Source organism: Stegostoma tigrinum, chromosome 11 (assembly GCF_030684315.1).
Source record: "Stegostoma tigrinum isolate sSteTig4 chromosome 11, sSteTig4.hap1, whole genome shotgun sequence".
In the NCBI taxonomy this organism is placed as follows: Eukaryota; Metazoa; Chordata; class Chondrichthyes; order Orectolobiformes; family Stegostomatidae; genus Stegostoma; species Stegostoma tigrinum.
Genome location: NC_081364.1, coordinates 13,302,620 through 13,327,215, shown reverse-complemented (window position 1 = coordinate 13,327,215; position 24,596 = coordinate 13,302,620). Strand labels below are relative to the sequence as shown.

At 46.4% G+C, this 24,596-nt stretch overlaps 2 long non-coding RNA genes across 2 annotated transcripts in view; both read right to left on the bottom strand.

Annotated features, from left to right (window-relative positions):
• The window catches only part of LOC132210208 (uncharacterized), a 68,204-nt gene extending 61,452 nt beyond the window's left edge, over positions 1–6,752 (bottom strand). Inside the window, exons 1-2 of the long non-coding RNA XR_009446444.1 lie at positions 6,568–6,752; positions 5,710–5,815 (exon numbers count right to left, since the gene is read on the bottom strand). This is a non-coding gene — a long non-coding RNA (uncharacterized LOC132210208). The remainder of the gene's footprint in view (positions 1–5,709; positions 5,816–6,567) is intronic.
• Positions 6,753–12,389: 5,637 nt separating this feature from the next.
• Positions 12,390–24,596, bottom strand: part of LOC125460159 (uncharacterized) — a 90,978-nt gene continuing 78,771 nt past the window's right edge. Inside the window, exons 2-3 of the long non-coding RNA XR_007249199.2 lie at positions 23,151–23,238; positions 12,390–12,551 (exon numbers count right to left, since the gene is read on the bottom strand). This is a non-coding gene — a long non-coding RNA (uncharacterized LOC125460159). The remainder of the gene's footprint in view (positions 12,552–23,150; positions 23,239–24,596) is intronic.

The following is a 24,596-nucleotide window of genomic DNA, read 5'->3' as shown; positions in this document are numbered from 1 at the left end:
TAAAAAAGAAGAAGTATAACATAGCAAAGATGAGCGGGAAGCCGGAGGACTGGGAAAGTTTCAAAGAGTAACAGAGGATAACTGAAAAGGCAATACGCGGGGAGAAAAAATGAGGTACGAAGGCACAATGTTCTACAGATTCAGGATCAGTTCCTGCGGATTGGAGGGTGGCTAACGTTGTCCCACTTTTCAAGAAAGGAAGGAGAGCGTAAACAGGAAATTATAGACCGGTTAGCCTGACATCAGTGGTGGGAAAGATGCTGGAGTCAATTATAAAAGATGAAGTTACGAATCATTTGGATAGCAGTAACAGGATAGGTCAGAGTCAGCATGGATTTACAAAGGGGAAATTGTGTTTGACAAATCTTCTGGAATTTTTTGAGGATGTAACTATGAAGATGGACAAGGGAGAGCCAGTGGATGTAGTATACCTGGACTTTCAGAAAGCCTTTGATAAAGTCCCACATAGGAGATTAGTGAGCAAAATTAGGGCACATGGTATTGGGGGCAAAATACTGGCTTGGATTGAAAATTGGCTGGCTGACAGGAAGCAAAGAGTAGTGATAAACGGGTCCCTTTCAGAATGGCAGGCAGTGACCAGTGGTGTTCCACAAGGTTCGGTGCTGGGACCGCAGCTATTTACAATATACATTAATGATATACAGGAAGGCATTAAAAGTAATATTAGCAAATTTGCTGATGACACAAAGCTGGGTTGCAGGGTGAAATGTGAGGAGGATGTTATGAGAATACAGGGTGACTTGGGCAGGCTAGGTGAGGTGACAGATGCACGGCAGATGCAGTTTAATGTGGATAAATGTGTGGTTATCCACTTTGGTGGCAAGAACAGGAAGGCAGATTACTATCTAAATGGAATCAAGTTAGGTAAAGGGGAAGTCCAACGAGATCTGGGTGTTCTTGTACATCAGTCAATGAAAGCAAGCATGCAGGTACAGCAGGCAGTGAAGAAAGCTAATGGCATGTTGGCCTTCATAACAAGAGGAATTGAGTATAGGAGCAAAGAGGTCCTTCTGCAGCTGTACAGGGCCCTGGTAAGACCGCACCTAGAGTATTGTGTGCAGTTTTGGTCTCCAAATTTGAGGAAGGACGTTCTGGCTATTGAGGGAGTGCAGCGTAGGTTCACGGGGTCAATTCCTGGAATGGCGGGACTATCATATGTTGAAAGATTGGAGTGACTGGGCTTGTATACACTTGAGTTTAGGAGGATGAGAGGGGATCTGATTGAAACGTATAAAATTATTAAGGGGTTGGACAATCTGGAGGCAGGAAGTATGTTTCCGTTGATGGGGGAGTCCAGAGCCAGAGGACACAGTTTAAAAATAAGAGGTAGGCCATTTAGAACAGAGTTGAGGAGAAACTTCTTCACCCAGAGAGTGGTGGATATATGGAATGCTCTGCCCCAGAAGGCTGTGGAGGCCAACTCTCTGGATACTTTCAAGAAAGAGATAGATAGATCTCTTAAAGATAATGGAATCAAGGGTTATGGGGATAAGGCAGGAAAAGGATACTGATTGTGGATGATCAACCATGATCATAAAGAATGGTGGTGCTGGCTCGAAGGGCCGAATGGCCTACCCCTGCACCTATTGTCTATTGTCTTATGTGCTTCAATCATATACATCTCTCTGTCTTCTGTTTTTATTTTATCCCTTTTTGTTTGAGGGATACTTCTAAGAAATTTCCTATGAAGAGTGCCATGGAGTCATTGTGCAGCCAATTGAAGGGATAGATGACATTAGCTCAATATTCTGTCTGAAAGATAACACCTCTGATAGCTCAGTACACTTCGAGTACTGCACTGCGGTGTCAGCCTTAATACTTGCAATTCTGTCCCAGAGTGGGACTTGAATGTGCAGCCTTGTGACTTGGTCAGAAGGCTAAGACTGTTTCTAAAAGCATCCAAAGTATGGCAGCTGCTCTGCCCAAGGCTGCAAGAATCTGCAGAGAGTTGTGAACAGAGCCCAGCCCATCACAAAAACCATCCATTGAGTCTAACTATATTCCCCCCTGCCTCAGGACAGCAACCAACATAATCAAAGACCGCTCTGACCCTGGTTATACTCTCTTCCACCATCTTCAATCAGGTCGAAGCTGTAAGAGTTTGAATACACATATGAATAGATTCATGAACAGTTTCTTCCCTCCCGTCATCAGATTTTTGAAAGGACCTCTAAAATGTTAATTCTGATCTTTCTTTCTCTGCACCTTCACTGTGGCTGTAACACTGTATCTACACTCTGTTCTGCTACCCTGAGGCACTTTGTATGGTACAATCTGTCTGTATAGCATGCAAAACAACACTTGTCACTGTAAGATAACAAAATGTGAAGCTGGATGAACACAGCAGGCCAAGCAGCATCCCAGGAGCACAAAAGCTGACGTTTCGGGCCTAGACCCTTCATCAGAGAGGGGGATGGGGGGAGGGAACTGGAATAAATAGGGAGAGAGGGGGAGGCGGACCGAAGATGGAGAGTAAAGAAGATAGGTGGAGAGGGTGTAGGTGGGGAGGTAGGGAGGGGATAGGTCAGTCCAGGGAAGACGGACAGGTCAAGGAGGTGGGATGAGGTTAGTAGGTAGCTGGGGGTGCGGCTTGGGGTGGGAGGACGGGATGGGTGAGAGGAAGAACCGGTTAGGGAGGCAGAGACAGGTTGGACTGGTTTTGGGATGCAGTGGGTGGGGGGGAAGAGCTGGGCTGGTTGTGTGATGCAGTGGGGGGAGGGGATGAACTGGGCTGGTTTAGGGATGCAGTAGGGGAAGGGGAGATCTTGAAACTGGTGAAGTCCACATTGATACCATATGGCTGCAGGGTTCCCAGGCGGAATATGAGTTGCTGTTCCTGCAACCTTCGGGTGGCATCATTGTGGCAGTGCAGGAGGCCCATGATGGACATGTCATCAAGAGAATGGGAGGGGGAGTGGAAATGGTTTGCGACTGGGAGGTGCAGTTGTTTGTTGCGAACTGAGCGGAGGTGTTCTGCAAAGCGGTCCCTAAGCCTCCGCTTGGTTTCCCCAATGTAGAGGAAGCCGCACCGGGTACAGTGGATGCAGTATACCACATTGGCAGATGTGCAGGTGAACCTCTGCTTAATGTGGAATGTCATCTTGGGGCCTGAGATGGGGGTGAGGGAGGAGGTGTGGGGACAAGTGTAGCATTTCCTGCGGTTGCAGGGGAAGGTGCCGGGTGTGGTGGGGTTGGAGGGCAGTGTGGAGCGAACAAGGGAGTCACGGAGAGAGTGGTCTCTCCGGAAAGCAGACAGGGGTGGGGATGGAAAAATGTCTTGGGTGGTGGGGTCGGATTGTAAATGGCGGAAGTGTCGGAGGATAATGCGTTGTATCCGAAGGTTGGTAGGGTGGTGTGTGAGAACGAGGGGGATCCTCTTGGGGTGGTTGTGGCGGGGGCGGGGTGTGAGGGATGTGTCGCGGGAAATGCGGGAGACGCGGTCAAGGGCGTTCTCGATCACCGTGGGGGGAAAGTTGCGGTCCTTAAAGAACTTGGACATCTGGGATGTGCGGGAGTGGAATGTCTTATCGTGGGAGCAGATGCGGCGGAGGCGGAGGAATTGGGAATAGGGGATGGAATTTTTGCAGGAGGTTGGGTGGGAGGAGGTGTATTCTAGGTAGCTGTGGGAGTCGGTGGGCTTGAAATGGACATCAGTTACAAGCTGGTTGCCTGAGATGGAGACTGAGAGGTCCAGGAAGGTGAGGGATGTGCTGGAGATGGCCCAGGTGAACTGAAGGTTGGGGTGGAAGGTGTTGGTGAAGTGGATGAACTGTTCGAGCTCCTCTGGGGAGCAAGAGGCGGCGCCGATACAGTCATCAATGTACCGGAGGAAGAGGTGGGGTTTGGGGCCTGTGTAGGTGCGGAAGAGGGACTGTTCCACGTAACCTACAAAGAGGCAGGCATAGCTGGGGCCCATGCGGGTGCCCATGGCCACCCCCTTAGTCTGTAGGAAGTGGGAGGAGTCAAAAGAGAAGTTGTTGAGTGTGAGGACGAGTTCAGCTAGGCGGATGAGAGTGTCGGTGGAGGGGGCCTGGTCGGGCCTGCGGGACATTCCACTCCCGCACATCCCAGATGTCCAAGTTCTTTAAGGACCGCAACTTTCCCCCCACGGTGATCGAGAACGCCCTTGACCGCGTCTCCCGCATTTCCCGCGACACATCCCTCACACCCCGCCCCCGCCACAACCGCCCCAAGAGGATCCCCCTCGTTCTCACACACCACCCTACCAACCTTCGGATACAACGCATTATCCTCCGACACTTCCGCCATTTACAATCCGACCCCACCACCCAAGACATTTTTCCATCCCCTCCCCTGTCTGCTTTCCGGAGAGACCACTCTCTCCGTGACTCCCTTGTTCGCTCCACACTGCCCTCCAACCCCACCACACCCGGCACCTTCCCCTGCAACCGCAGGAAATGCTACACTTGTCCCCACACCTCCTCCCTCACCCCCATCCCAGGCCCCAAGATGACATTCCACATTAAGCAGAGGTTCACCTGCACATCTGCCAATGTGGTATACTGCATCCACTGTACCCGGTGCGGCTTCCTCTACATTGGGGAAACCAAGCGGAGGCTTGGGGACCGCTTTGCAGAACACCTCCGCTCAGTTCGCAATAAACAACTGCACCTCCCAGTCGCAAACCATTTCCACTCCCCCTCCCATTCTCTTGATGACATGTCCATCATGGGCCTCCTGCACTGCCACAATGATGCCACCCGAAGGTTGCAGGAACAGCAACTCATATTCCGCCTGGGAACCCTGCAGCCATATGGTATCAATGTGGACTTCACCAGTTTCAAAATCTCCCCTTCCCCTACTGCATCCCTAAACCAGCCCAGTTCATCCCCTCCCCCCACTGCACCACACAACCAGCCCAGCTCTTCCCCCCCACCCACTGCATCCCAAAACCAGTCCAACCTGTCTCTGCCTCCCTAACCGGTTCTTCCTCTCACCCATCCCGTCCTCCCACCCCAAGCCGCACCCCCAGCTACCTACTAACCTCATCCCACCTCCTTGACCTGTCCGTCTTCCCTGGACTGACCTATCCCCTCCCTACCTCCCCACCTACACCCTCTCCACCTATCTTCTTTACTCTCCATCTTCGGTCCGCCTCCCCCTCTCTCCCTATTTATTCCAGTTCCCTCCCCCCATCCCCCTCTCTGATGAAGGGTCTAGGCCCGAAACGTCGGCTTTTGTGCTCCTGAGATGCTGCTTGGCCTGCTGTGTTCATCCAGCCTCACATTTTGTTTTCTTGGAATCTCCAGCATCTGCAGTTCCCATTATCTCTGATACTTGTCACTGTATCTCAGTAAGTGTGACAATACCAAAATCAATCAATAAATGAACATTGGAAAAGTGGAGGGAGCCATTGACCTCTCCAACCACTGTATGTCAGCGGGGAGAGAAACCAGGCTTAATGTACATTTGGTTGGCAACCTCACACACACACCATCAAGGAGAGGCTATGGCCTAGTGGTATTGTCGCTGGACTGTTAGTCAGGAGACCCAGATCACATTCTGGGGACCCAGGTTTGAATCCCGCCATGGCAGATGGTGGAATTTGAATTCAATAAATGTCTGGAATTAAGAATTCAATGATGACCATGAATCCATTGTCAATTGTTGGGGAAAAACCCAACTGGTTCACTAGTGTCCTTTGGGGGAGGAAACTGCCATCCTTACCTGGTCTGGCCGACATGTGACTCTTGGCCCACAGCAATGTGGTTGACTCTAAACAGCCCTCTGGGCAATTGGGAATAGGCAATAAATGCTGCCTAGCCAACGATACCTGCAAATGGTGAATGAATAAAGGAAAAAAAAAATTATGGCGACTGCCCAGACTGTAGTCACAATACTTTCACCCTGCACAAGTCACCATTCCTGCCACCTTCAAATCAAGTCACTTTAAAATCAACACTTGCTTGATCAGAAGGCAATGTAAGTCAAAATAAGCGTGAGGGGACCGTTAGCTCAAGGGCAGAAGATTTTCGGATCAAGTTTACATCGGGCAGGGCATACCAGCCAGTGGTGTGTTAGAACATTTGAATTGTGATAAGAAAGGATTGAATGAAGGTCACAATGAATTGATGAAATCCCAAACATAAGAGATGGAAGTGCATTAACTGAAGAGGAATCGTTATCTAGATCAGACTGTGAAAGCAAATGGATCAAAACCTTTTGATTCTGTGAAGACTTTGTTACATTTAATAGTAAGTAGAAAGACGCATCACCTGAAGGAGAGCCAAAACTTACCAAAGGTGGCTAATTTATTATTCTCAATTCTATTAAGGTGTCTGTACTGAGAAAAACAAGAGTTCAGAATCCTAGGCAATGTAGTGAGATTGTTTCATTATCAGGTGGAAAAAGGTCGAACATTCAAGTAGCATTTCCATGACCGCTGGATGTGCTTCACAGTCAACAAAGTACTTTTGAAATGTATTCACTGGTGTAATGTCCGGAACATGTCAAACCATTTGAGCTCAGCAAATTCTCACGTAAAATAAATCCTTAAAATAGCAGCACAAGATCTTTTCCATCTACCTGATCAGGAAGATTTGGCCTCAGTTTGATTTGAAAGGTGACACCTCCAACATGGAATTACTCCCATGGTACCTGAGTACCCTTGATTTCAGTGGTCAAGCCCTGGAGTGGCTCTTCACGATCAAAGACAAGTCTGCTCCCAACTGAGCCACAGCTAAAGCAGAATTCAACAGATGGCATGGCCAGGAATCAAACCCAGTCAGCTACATGGAAGATGAATTGAGAAAAATTAAATCAGATTAAGCTGAACCAAATCAGATTAAGTTAAATCAATGGGCACCACTGCTTTAAAGGGGCCCTGCAATAAAAATCAAATATTCAATAATTATTTATCAACGTTTACATAAAAATGTCATTCTGAGGGGAGATTATTCTCTCCGGCCTGTGCAGTATTCCTCAAGTGCAGAAGGTCTCAGGCGTACTAGTGCACATCAAATGCTCCTTCTCGATGGAGTCATGGGAATGGACATGGCCACAGAGCTTCGAGCTCACCACTATACCACTGTCACTATTTGATGAGGAGGAGGGATGCATTTATTGAGGCAGACTGGGATTATCTACATGACAATTCCTCACTTATTTCATATTTCTAAATGCCAGAGGATTCAGTTCCACAACTTCAGTGTTCATCTGTTGTGTAATTCAGCAGCAAATAAAATTCAAGTGTAGTGCCATGTCTCTAGGAAACACTGTGAGCTGTAACATCAAGTTAGCTGCTAATGCAGAATAAAATTAATCTTCCTGGTATTCAAAGTGTGTGTGTGTGTGTGTGTGTGTGTGTGTGTGTCTGGGTAAGAACAAAGAATGCCTTAATTTATTGACATAAAGAAAACCTTGCATTTTCTGTATATTCAAACAGAACAGATGATAAACACTCATTGGTTTATCATGCACCTGAAAAATTGATTGATATTTCAGGTGCAAACTCTTTTATCAGATTTCCCAAGCCTTTTTCTTGTATTTTCAATGTGAAAGCTTTCTCTTTGTTTTGGCATACTTTTATTTTTAGTTTAGGTCATTTTCTGGTCATGCTCTATCTTCAAATTTCACAATATCAGCTGGTCTCAAATTTGTTATTGTGTAAAAAGTTACAGAGCAGCATCCCTTTTACCTCAAGAAGATATAAATTTGTTTCTGGAAGTAAAACAGTACTGGTGGTACAAGCCAAGAAATAACATGTTTTATAATCACCGCACTCAGATGTGCCTCAGGACACTGTACCTTTTATTGTGGACTCTTCTGTTTTCCATAAGAGCTCAGGCAGCACTTCTAGATTTGTCTCAAATGGCATTTTTTAACGAGATGTATATGATGGTATGGCTACTGAATGCCGTACTCTGCATTGTACAAGTTCTGATCTCCCATCAGAATCCTATCAAATAACTACCGCAGTCTTAATCACATGATGGCACACTTTGTCGAGATGGGCATCAAGCCCCACCTCTACTTTAACAGCAATAACATTTGCATCTATGTAGCATCTTTCGTATCCCGAGGTGCTTCACACCGCTGCAAACAATTAGTAATGGCACTGAGCTTTGGTAAGAGAAATCAGACCAAATGAGTCAAGACTTGGCCAAATAGTAAGTTTTAAGGAGCATCTTAAAAGAAGGAAGGGTATATATTTGTGGCTGCCATTTTAGGCACAGTAAGAATTCACACACAGGTCATATAGCCATTGAGCCATAGAATTGTACAGCATGGAAACAAGCTTGGGTCTAACTTGTCCATGCCAACTAGACGTTCTACATTAATCTAGTAGCATTTGCCAGCATTTGGCCCATACCTCTCCCTTCCCTAATTATATACCCATCCAGATGGCTTTTAAATATTCTAATTGTACCAGCCTCCACCACTTCCTCTGGTAGCTCATTCCATGCATGTATCATCCTCTGCATTAAAAGTTACTCCTTAGGTCTCTTTTCAATCTATCCCCCCTCACCTCAAACGTATGCCCCCTGGTTTTGGACTCCCGTATCCTGGAGGACAGACCTTAACTATTCAGCTGCTCTATACCCCTCATGATTTTATAAACCTTTAAAAAGTCACCCCTCAGCCTCCAAAGTTCAAAGAAAAAATAACCCCAGCCTATTCAACCTCTCCTTGTAGCTCAAATCCTCCAACATCCTCATAAATCTTCCCTGCACCCTGTCAAGTTTCACAACATCTTTCCTGCAGCAAGGAGACTAAAATTGGGTGTAGTATTCCAAAAGGGGCCTAATCAGTGTCCTGTACAGCCACAGCTCCTATACTTAAAGCACTGACCAAAAAAGGCAAGTGTGCAAAACTTCACTGCCCTGTCTACTGTGACTCCGCTTGCAAGGAACTATGAACTTGCACCCCAAGGTCTTTGTGTTTTGGTGATTTGCAGTTGGGGACTAAGTGTGGTGTATCAAAATTTGCAGATGACACTTAGGTGAGTGGTAGGGCAAAGTGTGCGGAAGACTCTGAAAGTCTGCAGAGGGATATAGATAGTCTAAGTGAGTGGGCAAAGGTCTGGCAGATGGAGTACAATGTTGATAAGTGTGAGGTCATCCATTTTGCTAGGAATAACAGCAAAAGGGACTATGTTTTAAATGGTAAAAAAATTGCAGCTCACTGGGTGTCCTTGTGCATGAATCACTGAAAGTGGAATTGCAGGTACAGCACATAATTAAAAAGACAAATGGAATTTTGTCTGCCATTGCTAGAGGGATGGAGTTTAAAAACAGGGAGGCTATTCTGCAGCTGTATAGGGTCCTGGTGAGGCCACACCTGGAGTACTGTGTGCAGTTTTGGTCTCCTTACTTGACAAGAGATATACTAGTACTGGAGGGAGTGCAGAGGAGATTCACTTGGTTGATTCCAGAGTTGAGAGGGTTGGATTATGAGGAGAGACTGAGTAGTCTCGGATTATACTCATTGGAATTCAGAAGAATGAGGGGAGCTCTTATAGAAACATATAAGATTATGAAGGGAATAGATAAGGTGGAGGCAGGGAGGTTGTTTCCGCTAGCAGGTGAAACTAGGACTAGAGGGCATCACCTCAAAATAAAGGGAAGCAGATATAGGACTGAAGTCAGGAGGAACGTCTTCACCCAAAGGGTTGTGAATCTGTGGAATTCCCTGCCTAGTGAAGTGGTTGAAGCTACATCGCTGAATGTTTTTAAGGCAAGGCTAGATAAATTTTTGAACAATAAAGGAATTAACGGTTATGGTGAGTGGGAGGGTAAGTGGAGCTGAGTCTCAAAGATCAGCCATGATCTTATTAAATGGCAGGGCAGGCTTGAGGGGCCAGATGGTCTACTCCTGCTCCTAGTTCTTATGTCCTTATGTTCTTATGTTTGGCAGCAGTCCCCAGGACCTTCCCATTAAGTGTATAAGTCTTGTCTTGCTTTGCCTTTCCAAAATGCAGCACTTCTCATTTACCTAAATTAGCTTCATCTGCCACTCTTCAATCCATTTACCCATCTGATCAAGGTCTCGCTGTACTCTGAGATGAGAGTAGCTTTTCTGTTTCATTTTTCTGACTGTTGAGCAAACAGTATTAGCGGCAGAGAGAACATGCTGCTCTTATCCAAACACCGACTAGAAGAATCGTTGATATCCATCGGCACCCACACACAGAGTGAGCCTTCTATTTAATATCCAAAGGATGTGATCTTCTGACAGCAGATCTTTGCCTTAGTACCTGGCTAGATTTATTCTGATGTCCTAGCTTCAAGGCTGGAAACCACAGTCTTCTCATCTAGAGTTAAGAACTAATGTTTCATGATCAACTACCCTGCTTTAAATCTTATTATTTCCTTCTACTGATTGGTTGAGCGTAGCTCATTAATCTGTCCCATCAGAGGTGATGGCAAATTTGTATTGGGAGTGAGTAGCATGCTAGTAAATCTGCAGCATACAAAAATTAGTTCAAACCAACAGCGTATTTGTGCTTTAACTCAGTTTGGGGATGTTAAATGACGGCATATTCCAATAAAACCATATTGCCTTGGGGTTTAGGAACTCTAAATTAGCTGACAAATTACACAGTAGCATTAAAGCCATTGCTGCAGCAGTTTATGATTTAAGATTTGTTTGTTAATCATTACAAGGAGGCAATTGCTTTTACTACCTTGCAGAGACTTTGCAGCAGTGGTGGAGAGAAACTTACAGTTTTGTCTCCCAGGGAGTGATTAAAACCACTTAGAGAGTACAAAAGGGAGAATTTTAACCCTTCCTCTCAGCACTTCCCAACTGAAGACACATAGATGGGTGTCTTAGTCTCTCATAGCTCACAAAATATAAATCAGGAACCGGGGTTGTTGTTAGGACTGAAAAACAATGTTACTGGTCTACGGAGGAGAACATTCGAGATACTGTGTGCAGACAAACTCAGAAGAAGCTCATCAACACCTATGCGATAAAACTAGCTCTTGCCATCACAAAACCAGGAAGAGTAGAACAACAACAATTTATAGTTAAACAGCACCTTTCAGCAATAAAAAGCACAAAGGCTCAACCCAAGATCATCACAAATCAAAATTAGACTTAAGCCACCATCAGGTTAGATGGCCTAAAGTTTATCTGGAGAGGTAACAGGTTTAAGGAATGTCTTAACGGAAGAAAAAGAGGCGAAGGGTGGGATAGGGCAGGGAGGATGTTCCAGTTGTCAGGATCTAGTTAGCTAAGGGCATGACTGGCAATGATGGAAAGATTAAAGTCAGGGATGCTCAATGTTATAGTGGTGCTTATAAGGACTGGCAGAATACTGCCACCAATTCTTCTTCCTATGTAAAGACACTCAAAGACTAGGACATACCACCCACTCAGCATTCAACTATGGACCTGGTACAGAGATGACAGATTTGCCATTATTAGATGCAACAAACAAGGAGAGACCCACCACCTCATCAACAATGTATTTGCAGGGATTAAATTCACAAGAGAAGAAAATAACAATCAACTTCCATTTCTGGATGTTAGAGTTGAACGCATGACCAACGGGGAGTTCCAAACCTTAGTATACAGGAACACAACTCACTCTGATCAAATCCTCAACTTCCACAGCAACCACCCTAACATCCACAAACAAAGCCGCACTAGGACACTATTTAAATGGGCCACAACTCACTGTAATACTCCAGAACTACGCAGGAAAGAGGAAAAGCACCTATACAAAATCTTCACTATGAACGTATAACCCCACAACTTCATCCGCAGGTACCAACAAAATCGACAACAAGAGGACACAGTACACCCTAACAAACTGGCCACACTGCCCTATATCAACAACATATCAGAACTCACAACAAGGCACCTAAGACCATGAGGAATCATGTTAGCACACAAGCCCACAGCCACCCTACAACAAACACCCACAAGGATTAAAGATCTCATTGCCACAGCATGCAGAACAAACGTGGTTTACAAAATACTGTGCAACAACTGCCACAAACATTACATTGAACAGACCGGAAGGAAACTAGCCGTCAGACTACATGAACATCAGCTAGCAGCAAAATGAAACAACAAGCTTTCCTTAATATCAGTACATTCAAACAATGAAGGCCATCAGTTTAACTGGGACAACGTAACTATAGTAAGCCCTGTCCGAACATTGATACACAAGGGAATTCCTAGAGATTACAAGGTGTAGAGCTGGATGAACACAGCAGGCCAAGCAGCATCAGAGAAGCAGGAAAGCTGACATTTCGGGCCTAGACACTTCTTCAGAAAAATTCCTAGAGGCATGCTTCTCAATCCTAATGCAATCAACAAATGTACAGAATTGGGTTCCATATACAAACCAATGTGGAGCAGAACCAGAATTGACACTACTCACCATAACAGACCAGTCAGTATAAATTCCAAGCAGAGTCGAATAACATCGCTTCATCGGACGCCTCATTGATGATGTCTGAATGAAAACAAGGCAGCTCGGCGATCAAGTCAACAACCTCAACCCGAGCTAAATCTTTGCTTAAACTTTCATTCTTCCTATGGAGTCCAGGAGCTTTCTATTAGTTGAAGGTGAGGGATGAACCACAAATAATTCTCAGCAGAAGATGCTCTTTAACTGACATAGCAAGATGAAATTTATTACATAGTAATAACTATATACAGTTTACATTATAGATTATACAGGAGAAGTGCAAGCCCTGACTGTCTCTAACTGTGAACTGCTTGAACTCCTTTAGATCACCCAAGACTCCTCAGTGTCTGTGCTACACATTAAACTGGAGGAACGTCATCTTTGCTCATAGAATCAGAAAGTACTGAAGAGCTCTTTGGCCGACCGAGGCTTAATTGCCAAAAATAAATATAAACTTGCCCTAGACCCATAGACCTACTCTAACATTTCCTAAAACAGCAGATACAGAAACTTTTGAAGAATGGTCAGATTTTGTTAAGGAATATTATGACCCCAACCATTCTCTAATTCTGAGATGCCGTCTGATTTACTCGGTAGTTTGAGAACCAGGAGAATCCATGTCAGGATTTTTGAAGAAGATAGAGGCATGTGATTTTGATTTAACTCTTAATGAGACACTGACAGACCACTTGGTATGTGGGATTAATGGTATAACGATGCAAAAGATGCCCTGGTTCCTCCATCTGTATCAAAGCATAGGTCTTTCCTTGGATTGGTGAATTACTATGGAAAGTTCATACATAACCTGGCCTCCATCCAAGCACCCTTAGATCTAATACTGAAAGGGGTCAGTCTTAGAAATGGTCTCGTAGCCAAGACATGGTCTTTAGGGGAGTTAAGAAGTAGCTGTCATTGTCTAAGATGTTAGCACATTATGGTCCCAAGTGAGATCTAATGTTGGCATGCAATGCTCCCCTGTATGGCAGTGAGATAGTGTTGGCTTAAAGATGGCCCAATGGAGAGGAACGCCCAATAGCGTATGCTTCCTGGGCTTTGATTGGTGCAGAATGAAAATATGCCCAGATAGGGAAGGAAGGTTTAGAAGTCCTCTTTGGTGTAAGAAAGTTCCACCAATACCTTTATGGACATACATTTGTCATTGTAATAGACCACAAAACCCTGCTAGCTCTACTCAAAGACGGCAAGGCCATACCGCCCATAGCTTCAGGTCAAATTCAGTGGTGGGCTCTCATTCTCAATTACAAGCTGGCACATTGTCCGGGAGGCCAAGCTGCAAACGTGGATGCTTTGAGCGGCTATCTGCTGGCAGATATACCACCAGTGGTGCTGCCACTGGAAGAGTCTGTTCTTGTTTCAAACTTTCTGGACACCCTTTCGGTCAAGGCTGACAGTATCAGACTGTCGATGCACAATAATCCCACCCTAGCAAAACTAAATCAGCCAGTTGTGATGGAAGAAACAAAAGGGCCATCACAACCAGAACTGAAGCCTTTTTGGGGCCGGTGAGACCAGATCACCATAGACAACGACACTTTATTATGGGGAGCAAGAGTGATCGTCACAAGCAAAGGCCGTTGCCAGTGACTGGCTGAAATCCACCAGGATCTTCCAGACGTTTCCAAAATGAGGAAGTTGATCAGAAAGTATGTCTGGTGGCCAGGATTGGATGCTAGCATTGCCATGTGGTGGGACAATGCCCAGAATGCCAGAAAGGACAAAAGTTACAGCCAGCAGCTCCCCCACATTTGCAGGAATAGCTGGGTAAACCCTGGATTTGGTTACACTTCAACTATGCTGGAACTTTCATAGGTTCAATGTTCTTAGTTGTTGTGAATATCCAACCAAAATGATTGGACGTGCATAGAGTTCATTTGTCAAACGGGGGAACAAATGATAGGAAAGCTGCGAGCACTTTTGCAATACACAGACTGCCGGAAGTGTTGGTCACAGACAACAGCCAATCATTTACCAGCAAGGCATTTCAAGTATTTCCTAAAGTTGAAAAGCATTCAGCATATAAGGACAGCTCCACACCATCTATTGTCCGATTGTCCGACAGACAGAGCAATCCAAACTATGAAGGCAGGTTTGAAGAGACAGTCTACAGATTCACTTGACATCAAACTGCCCTAGTTCCCATTTGACTATCAGGCCATCCCTCATGCCACTACAGGGACAGCTCCAGCAGAGTTGCTAATGGGGAAAAGACTCTGCACCAGGTTAAATCTGATCTTCCGTGACCAGTGGAGATGGTTACGGGCGGGGGTGGGAGTTGTAAAACGGCATCAGGGACGCCAATACTGGGCATAAGATTCCTCTAAGCAAGAGAGGCAGTTTATTTCATGTGACAAGGTTTGGTGTAGGAAACATGGGAATGGTCCTGCGTGGGTAAGAGGCATGGCCGACACGAGGCCATGTCCTGTGGCGTGCTACATTTGGGTCAGTAAGACGGTCCTGAACGAGAACGTGGACCACAAGAAAGCTGCAAACTCACAAATGGGGCAGGAGCAAAACATACCCAACCCCTCGGAACATCCGGCAAGCTTGTGGAAATCTCCCTCTCCACCTGGCATAGAAGAAAACTCGGAGTCAAAGATGGGCATGGTGGATATCGCAGCATCATCGCCCTTACCACCTGAAGAAGAGGATTGATTTCATCCCAGACACTCTGGGCCAAAGGGGCAGGATATGGCTAAGTACCCACAGTCTGTACCTGAGGCTGATTCGGGGTGACTGGGCCTGCTGTGAAAACACCTCCAGGGCAGTCTACAAGAGAAAGAACAAGCCCATGTGCCCATACTCAGAGGGGGTGTAGTGATTATAATGAGGTCTGCCAGGTAGATCTCAAAGAATATAAGTTCCACTAATGGATGAGTTGATAACCAATAGCACATAAGCTTTAAAATGACTCACAAGAGAAGAGAGGAAACATTGTGCTTTTTCATTTGCAATGAAACTTGAAAGTGGAGCTCCATTTTGTACATTGACTGTAGTGATTTGGACAAGGTCAGCCAGGTGGACCTCATAGAATATGAGTTCCCTAACTGGGTCTGTTAACCTGGTCCAGTCAGGGAGTCCTGGCTGACAGATAGAAACAGGAGTGTCAGAGGCCCTGTTCGCTCTGACAGCTAGCTCTGAGGAAGCTGACCAATGCCAAGTCATATGTACAAGTAATTAAACGGTGACTTGGTGACATGATATCAGCCTGTATGGAGTTATTTCACCCAACCTTTGCACATCATTGATATTAAACCAAATACGTTTGAATAGATAAGCTGCAGAGCTGAGCTGAGAGGTGGCAAATGGAGTTTAATGCAGACAAGTGTGAGGTGATGCACTTTGGTAGGAGTAACCGGAATGCAAAGTAAAGGGCTAATGGTAAGATTCTTAGTCGTGTAGATGAGCAGAGAGATCTCGGTGTCCATGTACACAGATTCTTGAAAGTTGCCACCCAGGTTGACAGGGCTGTTAAGAAGGCATACAGTGTTTTAGCTTTTATTAATAGAGGGATCACGTTCCGGAACCAAGAGGTTATGGTGAAGCTGTACAAAACTCTGGTGCGGCCGCACTTGGAGTATTGTATACAGTTCTGGTCACCGCATTATAAGAAGGAGGTGGAAGCTTTGGAAAGGGTGCAGAGGAGATTTACTAGGATGTTTGCCTGGTATGGAGGGAAGGTCTTACGAGGAAAGGCTGAGAGACTTGAGGCTGTTTCCATTAGAGAGAAGAAGGTTGAGAGGTGACTTAATTGAAACATATAAAATAATCAGATGGTTAGATAGGGTGGATAGGGAGAGCCTTTTTCCTAGGATGGTGACGGCGAGCACGAGGGGGCATAGCTTTAAATTGAGGGGTGAAAGATATAGGACAGATGTCAGAGGTAGTTTCCTTACTCAGACAGTAGTAAGGGAATGGAACGCTTTGCCTACAACGGTAGTAGATTTGCCAACTTTAGGTACATTTAAGTGGTCATTGGATAAGCATATGGACGTACATGGAATAGTGTAGGTTAGACGGGCTTGAGATCGGCATGACAGGTCGGCACATCATCGAGGGCCAAAGGGTCTGTACTGTGCTGTAATGTTCTTTGTCCTATGTTCTATGTTCTACGATTACCTAATTTACTCTTCCAGCCTTTGGAACAGACCTGCACTTTGCTCATTATGTGAAGCAACTTCTAAATTTCTGTTTAGTCCTTCTACCATCTCATCCCCCTCACATTTTCATTTGTTTTTTTTTAGTCTCCGATAACTTTGATACAATTTTCGAGTTTGGAGTTGCTACTTTACCGAAGGAAGCTTTCTAGCGACATTGTAAATTTTCTACGTTTGGTGATTTTAATTAAATCAAAGAGCCCATTTTGAATTGTCGTTACAGGTTGCCTGTGCATTGCAAAGTAATTTAAAAAAATTCATGTTACATGTAAGTTGTCCCAAAGTTACAGTTACCGGAGGAAATTAAATTTATGATGCTCAGAATAATAGATGGGAAACAACATGTTTTTAATTTGTTTGCAGAATGTATGTGGCACTGACAAGGGACAATTTACTGCTTTTGAAGTTGATCTATAAAGCCTTTTCATTGTAGTACTGCAGCTTCAGGGTAATAGTATTCCCATATATTACTATGTTTGAAATTCCAAGATATTGATTCAGCCACAATGATGGAATGGCACTGTGTTTAAGCGAGGATAGCAGAGTCCTTTTGAACTCAGCAATTATCTTGCAAGACATCTTTATCTGACTGTTTTTATCTTGAAGAACTTCAAAATCATCTCTTTAACAAAGTTCTTTAGTCATTTGTTCCACTTCCCCTGTTTATGTGGCTCAGTCTATTTCTCTCATGCCTGTTAAGTCTTTTGAATTTCTTCCTACACTAAGGGTGACACATTGCTTTAATGCAAACAGGGGCCCGACACAGGAATTTAAAACTGAAATGGATAAAGCAACATTCGCACTTTTGTTTATTCAAGATTTGAATGATAACATAAAAAATGTAAGATAATAAAATGTGAGGCTGGATGAACACAGCAGGCCAAGCAGCATCTCAGGAGCACAAAAGCTGACGTTTCAGGCCTAGACCCTTCATCAGAGAGGGGGATGGGGTGAGGGTTCTGGAATAAATAGGGAGAGAGGGGGAGGCGGACCGAAGATGGAGAGAAAAGAAGATAGGTGGAGAGAGTATAGATGGGGAGGTAAGAGAGGGGATAGGTCAGTCCAGGGAACACGGACAGGTCAAGGAGGTGGGCTGAGGTTAGTAGGTAGATGGGGGTGCGGCTTGGGGTGGGAGGAAGGGATGGGTGAGAGGAAGTACAGGTTAGGGAGGCAGAGACAGGTTGGACTGGTTTTGGGATGCAGTGGGTGGAGGGGAAGAGCTGGGATGGTTTAGGGATGCGGTGGGGGAAGGGGAAATTTTGAAACTGGTGAAGTCCACATTGATACCGTTAGGCTGCAGGGTTCCCAGGCGGAATATGAGTTGCTGTTCCTGCAAACTTCGGGTGGCATCATTGTGGCACTGCAGGAGGCCCATGATGACATGTCATCGAAAGAATGGGAGGGGGAGTGGAAATGGTGTGCGACCTGGAGGTGCAGTTGTTTGTTGCGAAAGGAGGGGAGGTGTTCTGCAAAGCGGTCCCCAAGCCTCCGCTTGGTTTCACCAATGTAGCGGAAGCCACACCGGGTACAGTGGATGCAGTATACCACATTGGCAGATGTGCAGGTGAACCTCTGCTTAATGTGGAAAGTCATCTTGGGGCAAGGATAGGGGCGAGGGAGGAGGTGTGGGGGCAAGTGTAGCATTTCCTGCGGTTGCAGGGGAAGGTGCCGGGTGTGGTGGGGTTGGAGGGCAGTGTGGAGCGAACAAGGGAGTCACAGAGAGAGTGGTCTCTCCGGAAAGCAGACAGGGGTGGGGATGGAAAAATGTCTTGGGTGGTGGGGTCGGATTGTAGATGGCGGAAGCGTTGGAGAATGATGCGTTGTATCCGGAGGTTGGTGGGGTGGTGTGTGAGAACGAGGGGGATCCTCTTTGGGCGGTTGTGGCGGGGGCGGGTGTGAAGGATGTGTTGCGAGAAATGCGGGAGACGCGGTCAAGGGCGTTCTCGATCACTGTGGGGGGAAAGTTGCGGTCCTTGAAGAACTTGGGCATCTGGGATGTGCGGGAGTGGAATGTCTTATCGTGGGAGCAGATGCGGCGGAGGCGGAGGAATTGGGAATAGGGGATGGAATTTTTGCAGGAGGGTGGGTGGGAGGAGGTGTATTCTAGGTAGCTGTGGGAGTCGGTGGGCTTGAAATGGACATCAGTTACAAGCTGGTTGCCTGAGATGGTGGCTGAGAGGTCCAGGAAGGTGAGGGATGTGCTGGAGATGGCCCAGGTGAACTGAAGGTTGGGGTGGAAGGTGTTGGTGAAGTGGATGAACTGTTCGAGCTCCTCTGGGGAGCAAGAGGCGGCGCCGATACAGTCATCAATGTACCGGAGGAAGAGGTGGGGTTTGGGGCCTATGTAGGTGCGGAAGAGGGACTGTTCCACGTAACCTACAAAGAGGCAGGCATATCTGGGGCCCATGCGGGTGCCCATGGCCACCCCCTTAGTCTGTAGGAAGTGGGAGGAGTCAAAATAGAAGTTGTTGAGGGTGAGGTCGAGTTCGGCTAGGCGGATGAGGGTGTCGGTGGAGGGGGACTGGTCGGGCCTGCGGAACAGGAAGAAGCGGAGGGCCTTGAGGCCATCTGCATGCGGAATGCAGGTGTATAGAGGCTGGACGTCCATGGTGAAGATGAGGTGTTGGGGGCCAGGGAATTGGAAGTTCTGGAGGAGGTGGAGGGCGTGGGTGGTGTCACGGACGTAGGTAGGGAGTTCCTGGACCAAAGGGGAGAAAATGGAGTCCAGATAGGTGGAGATGAGTTCAGTGAGGCAGGAGCAGGCTGAGACGATGGGTCGATCAGGACAGGCAGGTTTGTGGATTTTGGGAAGGAGATAGAAACGGGCCGTGCGGGGTTGGGGAACAATGAGGTTGGAGGCTGTGGGTGGGAGGTCCCCTGAGGTGATGAGGTCATGAATGGTGTTGGAGATGATGGTTTGGTGCTCGGGTGTGGGGTCATGATCGAGGGGGCGGTAGGAGGTGGTGTCGGAGAGTTGGTGTCTGGCTTCGGCAATGTAGAGGTCAGTGCGCCATACTACCACTGCGCCATCCTTGTCTGCGGGTTTGATGGTGAGGTTGGGGTTGGAGCGGAGGGAGTGGCGGGCTGCCCGTTCTGCAGGGGAGAGGTTGGAGTGGGTGAGAGGGGTGGAGAGGTTGAGGCGGTTAATGTCTCGACGGCAGTTGGAGATGAAGAGGTCGAGGGAGGGTAGGAGGCTTGGGGTGGTGTCCAGGAGGAGGACTTGTGTTGGAAGCGGGTGAAGGGGTCAGTGGAGGGAGGGTTAGGCTCCCGGTTGAAGAAGTAGGCATGGAGGCGAAGGCGACGGAAAAACTGCTCTATGTCCAATCGTGACTGGTATTCGTTGATGTGTGGTTGTAGGGGGACAAAGGTGAGCCCCTTACTAAGGACTGACCGTTCGTCCTCAGTCAGTGGGAGGTCTGGGAGGATGGTGAAGATGCGGCAGGGCTCAGTGTGGCTGTCTTCTCTGGGGTTGCTGGCTGTGGAGGTTGTGGGCGGAGCGAAGAGGTCGTCGGCCGTGGGCGGGGTTCTATCGGCGTCGGCCGTGGGCGGGGTTCCGTCGGCGTCGGCCGTGGGCGGGGTTCCGTCGGCGGTTGGAGTATTGGGGTGGGCAGCAGCAGCTGCGGTGAGGGTGGTGTGTGGGGTGTTGTACCTGGAAGTGGAAGTGGTGACTGCAGCAGCGGTTCCGGAAGTTCTGTGGCCGGCGGAGGCGGATGTGACGTCATCGGTGGGGTCTCCGGCCGTGTCCTCATGGTCAATGGCGGCGGGTGCATGGTGGGGGAGGGACAGGGACAGATTCGGGATTTTGGAGGGGGAGGAATCCTCTTGTGGGTGGCAGGAGCCAGTGAGTTTGTTGTACTTACGATTTTTGGTGTCCAGTAAAGCTGAGTGGAACTGAATGTTCAGTCCGTGGATCCTGCGGAGGATAAAAAACAGCAGGGGTCCTTTGCAGGTCTGGGAGAGGGAGGCTCTGAGCTGGGGCAGGCTGGATTGCAGTGCCTGGAGGTGCCGCAACACATCCCTCACACCCCGCCCCCGCCACAACCGCCCAAAGAGGATCCCCCTTGTTCTCACACACCACCCCACCAACCTCCGGATACAACGCATCATCCTCCAACACTTCCGCCATCTACTATCCGACCCCACCACCCAAGACATTTTTCCATCCCCACCCCTGTCTGCTTTCTGGAGAGACCACTCTCTCTGTGACTCCCTTATTCACTCCACACTGCCCTCCAACCCCACCACACCCGGCACCTTCCCCTGCAACCGCAGGAAGTGCTACACTTGCCCCCACACCTCCTCCCTCGCCCCTATCCCAGGCCCCAAGATGACTTTCCACATTAAGCAGAGGTTCACCTGCACATCTGCCAATGTGGTATACTGCATCCACTGTACCCGGTGTGGCTTCCTCTCCATTGGTGAAACCAAGCGGAGGCTTGGGGACCGCTTTGCAGAACACCTCCCCTCCGTTCGCAACAAACAACTGCACCTCCCAGTCGCAAACCATTTCCACTCCCCCTCCCATTCTTTAGATGACATGTCCATCATGGGCCTCCTGCAGTGCCACAATGATGCCACCCGAAGATTGCAGGAACAGCAACTCATATTCCGCCTGGGAACCCTGCAGCCTAACGGTATCAATGTGGACTTCACCAGCTTCAAAATCTTCCCTTCCCCCACCGCATCCCTAAACCAGCCCAGCTCTTCCCCTCCACCCACTGCATCCCAAAACCAGTCCAACCTGTCTCTGCCTCTCTAACCTGTTCTTCCTCTCACCCATCCCTTCCTCCCACCCCAAGCCACACCCCCATCTACCTACTAACCTCATCCCACCTCCTTGACCTGTCTGTCTTCCCTGGACTGACCTATCCCCTCCCTACCTCCCCACCTATACTCTCTCCACCTATCTTCTTTTCTCTCCATCTTCGGTCCGCCTCCCCCTCTCTCCCTATTTATTCCAGAACCATCCCCCTCTCTGATGAAAGGTCTAGGCCCGAAACGTCAGCTTTTGTGCTCCTGAGATGCTGCTTGGCCTACTGTGTTCATCCAGCCTCACATTTTATTATCTTGGATTCTCCAGCATCTGCAGTTCCCATTATCTCTCACATAAAAAATGTAATTCCCTAAGTATATAAATGGATGGTTATTCACAACTAACTATTAAAACCCAAAAGAACTGCAGATGGTGTAAATCAGGAACAAAGACAAAGTTGCTAGAAAAGCTCAGCAGGTCTGGCTGCATCTGTGAAGGAGAAAACAGAGTTAATGTTTTGGTTCGGGTGACCCTTCCTCAGAACTATTAAGAACCATGTCCTGATAAAATGCAAAACCATACTCAACTAGCAGGAAAAATGGAAACACACCACAATAAAACCAAAGAATAGAAAGTATAGGAAAGCTTGGGTGGATTAACTTCTATTGTCTGCTTTGAGGGTCAGCTGTGGCTCAATTCGTAGCGCTTCTGCCTCCTAAACTAAAGGTTGTCATGAGCTCAAAAATCAAGGCTGACACATCAGTGCAATATTGACTGAGTGCTGCACTGTTGGAGATGAGGCACTGAAACAAAGACCCTATCTGTTCTCTCACGTGGAAATAAGACATCCCATGGCACTACTTTGTAGAAGAGATAGGGAATCCTCTCTCATGTTCTGGGCAATAATTATCCTCCATCCCAAGTGACAAAAGTAGATTTGGATATTATCCTATGGCTATTAATGAAAGTTTGATGTGTGCTTTTGCCTACCACATTCATTATAACAGTGGTGATTGAGGCTCATAATATAATTTTGTTATTTTGCTATTTGGATTCTGAAGTGGAGGAAAAATGGATTTTAGTTTCAAATTGAGAGAAGGACTGGCCTTTTTTAAAAAAAAAATAAGAGGTCAGAAAATTATTTTGAATATTGAGTTCAAAACATTTCCAAGAATTCATGCGATAGGGTTAGAAGTCAATGATAAGAACACTTGAGACGCAAAGGATTTTGGAGATTTCGGAGAGGAAGACATTACTTTGAGGCTGTTAGATACATTAATTTTGGGGCAGTCATATTAAATACATAGCTGAGTTGACGGTTAGTTTAAGGCAAAGCAAATGCACAGAAGGCCAAAAGGAAGTGCATTACAGCCATGACAATTGAGAAACAAGCTTCAACATGGAAATAGATTGATTCATCTCTGAGGTTTGAGTGTCTGTAGGGTTATTGTTGAGGTAAAAGTGATAAATCCTCCTTTCTAAGGTCTCCAGAATGAGACCACTGTAACAGTTCTCATTTAGAGTTACATAGTTTATATTCTTCTCTGTGTAAGAAATCTTTCTGTTCTTTTCTTAATGTGCACTGGCAGCTTCCTGTGAGTATATTGAGTAAATTACCTCCACAATAAAAAAAACATAAAAGTTATGGGTTTCAAACTCAGGTCCCTGGCACTGTGAGGCAATAATACTAACCACTGAGCCACTATGCCACCCTGGATACAGTAGCTATTACTAATTAACTGTTCCAATGTATTAACATCCCACAAACACACCCCTTAGCCCCCAAAAGGCAAATTCAGAAATCAGGTTTTCTTACATGCGACGTCCCGCAGTATGGAGACAAACCCCAGGAACAAAAACTTCCACTTCACAAAGGCTCCAGCAGCTTCAGTCAATTCTAAAAGCTGAAAAAAAACCAAAATAAAACTAGAAATCCTTGTCTGTCAGAGGGGGCCACACCCAGGCCGCTATTGTTACAACTCCAAAAAAGAGCTCCTAGGCCGCATAAGCTGTTTACTTATCACAGACTGCTCTACACCTCTCGTTCACTCTCATTTCAAAGAAAGCATCTCAAAATACACCTCTTAAAGCCAATTCATCATCGCAGTAGTACATATCAAGTATCAACTTCCACTGGAGAGGGTGGGCAATTGTTGTCCATGGAGCATACCCTGAGATGTTCATGACTGCTGTCTGAGAGAGTGTCAGAGGAGTAAGCAGCAAGCTGGAGTTACCAAATAACTAGGCCAGGCCAGGCTCTGGGATCTGTGTATTCACATCAATTGAGATTACCTCCCCATGATTACGCTTTGTATGCACTCCTTTGACAATGAAGCTATCGTTACAAGCTTGCAGCAAGGAATTTCTTAGGAAAAGTAGCTGATAATTTACATTCTCTTTGACACATGCAGAAGTAGGTTTATTCTCTGCGCAGTTTGCCATTGAAATGCAGATTGTAACTTCAATTTTTAATATTCAGCAAATAATGAAAATCTTAATATCATGCTTTGAGCACTCTGATACAAAGGACATATTACTGATCTGTTGTTGCACAGACAGGTGATCACAGCAGGAGAACTCATATAAAATATAGGGCTCTTTTTCTGCATCATTCAGCACTTACCTGATCAATGTGATTACTTTGTCATCATTTTTTTAGATTTTTATTGTATGTGTCCAACATTCAGGTTGAGTTTCAGATTCAAGGAAACCAAACTTTCAGAAGATTAAAGGGGCACTGCTTTCAGGAGCTCATTGGAAATGGCTCCTTTTTTTAAATTTCCAATTTTCAATAACGTACGAGCATTTAATCAGCCTGGGATTATCACTGACTTTGATCAATGTGGCATCCTTGTAATGAATAGGTGACATTGAACTTGTTTTCTCAAGCCTGCTCCATTGTTAGTTTTCCTTACATCTTGCCTGGATCTATTGCGGACTGATTGATAGTAATTAATTGCCTTGAATGATTAACATATCCCCAGCTCTCCATGTCCAGTTTTCATGGAAGGTTTCTCTCTGTGAGGTATCTCATATAATTTTACACTGCTCACTTTATTATATACGCACTATCACTCAATGACAGCCATCTTGAATTGTTGCATGACAGTGAAACAGGAGGAACTCACCAATGCTGGGATTCCTACCAGTCAAGCCATATTTAAAGGCCACATATGCACTAAATCAATCGATACCAGCCAGGAACTGCCCTTTCGTGGGGTGGAAACAAAAAAGAAAAGCTTCTGATGGCACATTTCTTTGC